Source organism: Cebus imitator, unplaced genomic scaffold (genome assembly GCF_001604975.1).
Source record: "Cebus imitator isolate Cc_AM_T3 unplaced genomic scaffold, Cebus_imitator-1.0 Scaffold135, whole genome shotgun sequence".
NCBI classification, from domain to species: Eukaryota; Metazoa; Chordata; class Mammalia; order Primates; family Cebidae; genus Cebus; species Cebus imitator.
In genome coordinates, this window is record NW_016107450.1 from 569454 (window position 1) to 575502 (window position 6049).

The following is a 6049-nucleotide window of genomic DNA, read 5'->3' on the forward strand; positions in this document are numbered from 1 at the left end:
TTCTCATCTGTAAAGTAGGAATATGGGAAGGGCTAATTAGGATCATTTATTGTAAAATCAGTGGTGTGCAGTAAATGTTTGACAAGCAGCTCTCAGGAGGGATGAGAGTGAAAACACCGATTTTTAGTGTTTGCCGATTTCCATCATTTGAGTCTGGGAAGTCAAATACTCCTGACATGGCCGAATTTAAGATGGCAGTGTAAAATTATCTAATGCAACCTTGAGAAAACACATGTATAATTGACTCTCATGAGCCAGGGAAGGCCAACTCTAGCATATCACTTTCTTAAAAAGTATGAGGTATACAATCAGTGATCAATCAATAAATGTTATCATCTTCAATTGCTTTTAACAAAATGAATAAAATAAGAATCTTTTCTGAAAAGTCAAGATATAGTGTCTCCCTCTATATTGCCCTATGATCTAAAATAGTTGGTACTCTAGGTACTTGGAAATGTTATCTTCACACAGTCCATCTTCTGTGAGAACCACATTTCATGCCCACTTTCTGTCTTTAGATCTTGCATCATTGTTAACAGTGAACACAATGACAGAGAGAACAGTCATTTCCACAAGTCTGCCTGAAACTGAGTCTTTGGAAGGACTTGTTCCTAATTGGCTAATTTAACTTTCAGGCTGCAGGAAAACTTAGAGGCATCATCCTGCCTTGGTTTCTGGTTGCCAAGGTATTCTGCCTGATACCAGCTCTGCCAGCAGTCACCAACTAGTCATGCTTTTCCCTTGGAGGCACATGTGGGTTGCTCACCAGGCAAACACTTCTGCAAATGTCATGTCCTCTGCATTTCTTTCAGATTCAGCCTTAGGCAAGCTTGTGAAGCAATGACTGTCTTAATTAGACCCCTGGGTACCGAGACCTAATCCTTTCAAGTCACTAGCCATCCCATGTTCCTTATCTATCTCTCTATCTCTCTATCTATCTATCTATCTATCTATCCATCCATCCATCCTTCTATCCATTCATCTAATACTTACAAAATGCCTATGGCTGCAAATACAAAGATGACTGCCTGGTTCCTGCTGTCTATAAACTCACAGCCTGGGATGAGGTAGGGTAGACTTGATAGCTATGCAAGCAAAATAGAATGCAGAGTGATAAGGGAAAGTAGTACATGCAAAGTACTTTGGGAAACTAAAGGAGGAATTCTGCCTACCTTGAGGAGCGAAGGAAGTTTTCACAGGGTGCATGCAGGTAACCATGGGGTAAGATTGGCTGCAAGCCAAATTGTGATAGACCTCGTGAACCTGACTGTGGCATTGGCTTCTTCAGCAACAGGGAGCCTTTCTTTATTTTCTTTTGTTATTTCCCTGCATCTTACAACTTTAAGGCCTTGGTCCCTGCTAATAATAAAATAATAACCAACTTTATAAAGAACCTACAATGTGCCAGATAGTGTACTAAGTAATTTATATTCTTCTTTTTTGGAGGGAAGGTTGGGCAGGGTCTCTGTCACCCAGGCTGGAGGGCAGTAGCACAGTCATGGCTCACTGCAGCCTTGACCTCCTGGGTTCAAGCCTCCCACCTTAGCCTCCAAATTAGCTGGGACTACAGGTGTGCAACACCATGCCTGGCTAATTATTTTTTTATAGAGACAGGATCTCCTTATGTTTCCCAGGCTGATCTTGAACACCTGGGCTCAAGTGAGCTTCTTACCTCAGCCTCCCAAAGTGCTGGCATTACAGACATGCACCATGAGCCACTTCACCTAGCTTATTATTTAATTTAATCTCTACAACAACTTTAGAAGACAGAAAATAGGAGATGCTGTAATGGTGAGAGTTTTAGAGTATTCCTGAGGACCTGGAGAAAACTGGCTGCCGAGAAGGGAATTTTGAAGGTTTCATTGGTTGAAAAAGGTGTCTCTGGAATCACACTCCTAGACCTTTCTTAAAGACTTGAAAATAATTAAATTAGGAGCCAGGCATGATGGCTCACACCTGTAATCCCACCACTTTGGGAGGCTGAGGCAGATTAGTCACCTGAGGTCAGGAGTTTGAGACCAGTCTGACCAACATGGTGAAACCCCGTCTCTACTGAAATATAAAAATTAGCCAGGCGTGGTGGCAGGTGCCTGTAATCCCAGCTACTTGGGAGGCTGAGGCAGGATGATAGCTTGAATCTGGGAGGCGGAGGTTGCAGTGAGCTGAGATTGAACATTGTACTCCAGCCTGGGAGACGAGCAAAACTCTGTCTCAAAAAAAAAAAAAAAAAAAAAAATCTATGGTCATTTGACCAAAAAAAAAAAAAGCAAGCAAGAAAGAATTACATTAGGGCCATCGGGACGCCGAAGGTCACTCCATCTCTGATCTTCACCATTACGGTTGCTACAGTCGGCTCCTTCCAGTTTGGCTACAACACTGGGGTCATCAATGCCACTTAGATGATCATAAGGGAATTTATCAACACTTTGAAGGACAAGGCAAATACTCCTCCCTCTGAGATCTTGTTCGTGTCCCTCTGGTCTCTGTCTGTGGCCATTTTCTCCATTGGTGGTATGATTGGCTCCTTTTCCATTAAATTCTTTGTCAACCACTTTGGTAGGCACAATTAAATGCTTATCATCAACCTGTTGGTTGTCACTAGAGGCTGCCTTACGGGATTGTTTAAAGTAGCTGAGTCAGTTGAAATGCTGATCCTGGGCCACTTGGTTATTGGCCTCTTCTGTGGACTCTGCACAGGTTTTGTGCTCATATGTATCTCACCTACTGTGCTGCGGGTGCCTTTGGCACTCTCAACCAGCTAGGCATTGTTATCAGAATTCTGGCAAACCAGATCTTTAGTCTGGAATTCATCCTGGGGTCTGAAGAGCTATGGCTCAGGCTATGAGGCTTTACCATCTTTCCTACTCTCCTACAAAGTGCAGCCCTTCCATTTTGCCCTGAAAGTCCCACATTCTTGCTCATTCAGAGAAAGGAAGAGGAGAATGCTAAGGAGATCCTCCTTAGGATGCATCCCACGACATCCAGGAGATGAAAGATGAGAGTGCAAGGACGGCACAAGAAAAGCAAGTCACCGTGCTGGAGCTCTTTAGAGTATCCAGCTACCATACTTACCTGGCAGGGGAGATACCATGATCACGAAGGTGGTTTTCCCAGGGTGAGGCCTATCCATTGCACTCCAGATGTGCTGACCCCCGCGATTTCCCCAAATGTGGGAAACTCGACTGCATAATTTGTGGTAGTGGGGGACTGCATTTGTGCTTTCCCCTGACTCCTAAAAACAAAAAAAGTAGAGTATCCAGCTACCAACAGCCCATCATCATTTCCATCGTGCTCAGCTCTCTCAGCAGCTCTCTGGAATCTGCTGTGTTCTATTACTCAACAGGAATCTTCAAGGGTGCAGGTGTTCAAGAGCCCATCTATGCCAATGTCGGTGTGGGTGTGGTTAACACTGTCTTCACTGTAGTTTCCCTATTTCTGGTGGAAAGGGCAGGAAGAAGGACTCTAGATATGACAGACTTTGGAGGGATGACTTTTTGTTCCATCCTCACGACTGTTTCGTTGTTATTAAAGGACGAGTATAATGGGATAAGCTTTGTCTGTATTGGGGCTATCTTGGTCTTTGTGGCCTTCTTTGAAATTGGGCCAGGCCCCATTCCCTGATTTATTGTGGCTGAACTCTTCAACCAGGGCCCTGGTCCAGCTGTGATGGTAGTGGCCAGCTGCTCCAATCGGACCTCCAACTTCCTAGCCTTCTGCTGCTTACTGTTTAGGAGTCTATGTTTTTATTATCTTCACCAGCTTCCTCATTACCTTCTTGATCTTTATCGTCTTCAGAGTCTCTGAGACCTGTCACAGGACTTTTGAGGATATCGCACAGGACTTTGAAGGGCAGGCACATTATGCGAATAGATCCAGAAGGACTGCATCGTGGAGATGAACAGCAACCAGCCTGCTAAGGAGACCACCACCAATGTCTAAGTCATGCCTCCTTCCACCTCCCGCTCATCATGGGAAAGCCACCTCTCCCTGAAGGAGGGAGGTACTCATCAGGATGAACCCAGGACTGCTTCTGAATGCTGCTACTCAATTCCTTTCTCCCACAAGGCTGGGGTTTGTTAGATTCTCAATGGCTTTTTAAATATTTCATTTCTTGGACATTCTCTTTCACTTAGGAGAGACCAAGTGAACCTACCTTCATTTCAGGAGGGATTGGCCACTTGGCATATGACAACTTTGCCAGCTCTTCCTCTCTTGGATTCTAATATTGCCCCATTAGGGGATATAGGGGAGGAAGGGTAAGGTACAGTTGCCCCAACTTCAGACTTACCAGGAAGCAGATACACAAGTGTGGAAAGCAGAGGGGGTTTATGTAAGAGCACCTTCCTCATTTCCATACAGCTGTACACAGGAAATTAACTTGAGTTTTATTTATTTTGCCTCCTGGTTTAATTACATATATTTATTTTTTTAAGTGTACTTTTGCCAAGCAATGAAAACATAAGAAAATTGGGGTGAAAGGGAGGTGTTTAAAAGACATCATAGAGTAGAAGATTTGATGCTTGAGCGGTAAGGTGCAATAAGAAGAATTTAGGGAGAAATGCAATTTGTTATTGGAGGGTTTATGATACGGAGCCTGAGGTCTGCGTGTTGCCTCTTAACAATTTCTGTCCTTCAGATGGAAACTCTTAAGTTTAATTTCTCAGAAAAGTAATATGCCTATATAATAAAGCTACCGATTTCTTTTGAAACTTTTAAATTTAAGATTATAGTTTATATGTAGTATTACTTGAAATCTAAAATTGTTAACTAAGATGGGCATTGTAGTTAATCACAGTTGATGGGCTCTAATTTTGGATGGAGTCCAGGGAAGGGAAAGTTATTTCTAGAAAGCCTGTTCCTTCTTACTGGACCAAAAAACTCCTTCCCCTTGTAGTAGACTCATTACTTTTTAAGTAATCCCGCCATCGCTCTGGTGGGAGAGCCATCCAAATGAGAAATCCAAAATAATTAGTTCTTGGTAGAGGTTCATTATTTCTCCATTTTGTTCTTTAGGAGATTTTAGGTGTTGATTTTATTTTATTTTAACCCATACCTTTAAAGGAATTCCAAAAAGAATGTTTATGGCTAACTTGGAATTTGACACCTCAGCTCTGGGAGAGGATTTTTTTCCTGAACGATTATTATCTAAAGCATGTTGTTGCTTCAGGGTCACGGCATGCTTGTCTATGTCTGTTACCATGCCACCATGGTCCTGTGCTGAGTGCCCTTAGGGGACTTGAATCTTTCCAGTAGGCCATGTTGGAGACAGTATGAGTCAATGTGCAGTGTAGCCCATACTGCAAGGATGAATGTATGTGCAGTGTCACTTTGCTCTGGGTGGAAGTAGGTTATTGTTGACTTATTTTCTCTGTGTTTGTTCCTACAGCCCCTTTTTCGTATGTTAATTGATCTCCTTTTCCCTTCTTGGTGCTTACACATCTCAGACTCTTTAGCTGAACCCTTGCCAATAACAGTATTTTGGTTTTCACTTCTCACTGTTCCTTCTGGTCATTGAGCCTTTGAATAAAAATGCACATAGCTATGCAGTGGGGTTTAGCTGGAAAAGGTGACTTTTTTCCAGCTTCACCTCTACTTCTGGCTCCTCAAACAATGGTTGGGCAGTAAGGCATGGAAGTTGTTTTCTCGTTTCTCACTGACCAGATTGTGAATATTTCCACATGAATTTTCTATTATTAATGTTACTCTGGTTCTTTGTTTTAAAATAAAAATTCTGAATATACACAATAAAAAAGACATAAAATATTATCACTCCCATTTTACAGATTAAAAAACTGAGATTTAAAGCAGTTATGTACTACTCACAGCCACACAACTAGGATGAGGCAGAGCTAAAACTCAGCTCTGGTTCACTACCAAGCCTGTGGTCTTAGAGACATATGTCAGGACTTGGTGTCATCAGGGGAATGGGGAGAGTGGTTCCATTCTCCAAGCCCTCCCCTAAAGAAGTTTCTTATATTTTATAATGGTCATACCGTAGACCGTCTTACCTCCTACTTGGGCTGATTACAATAATCTGAAAGTGCTCTGT

General features: G+C 42.6%; 1 non-coding gene and 1 pseudogene across 2 annotated transcripts; both read left to right on the top strand.

Annotated features, from left to right (window-relative positions):
- The first annotated feature begins 2428 nt into the window (after positions 1-2428).
- LOC108313228 lies at positions 2429-5744 on the top strand (annotated as a pseudogene). The gene is made up of 3 exons (XR_005202333.1): positions 2429-3051; position 3115; positions 3254-5744. The product of XR_005202333.1 is annotated as a solute carrier family 2, facilitated glucose transporter member 3-like (transcript).
- On the top strand, positions 3065-3228 carry LOC119473157. The gene has a single exon (XR_005202353.1). It is a non-coding gene; the product is annotated as a U1 spliceosomal RNA (small nuclear RNA).
- Positions 5745-6049: the final 305 nt, after the last annotated feature.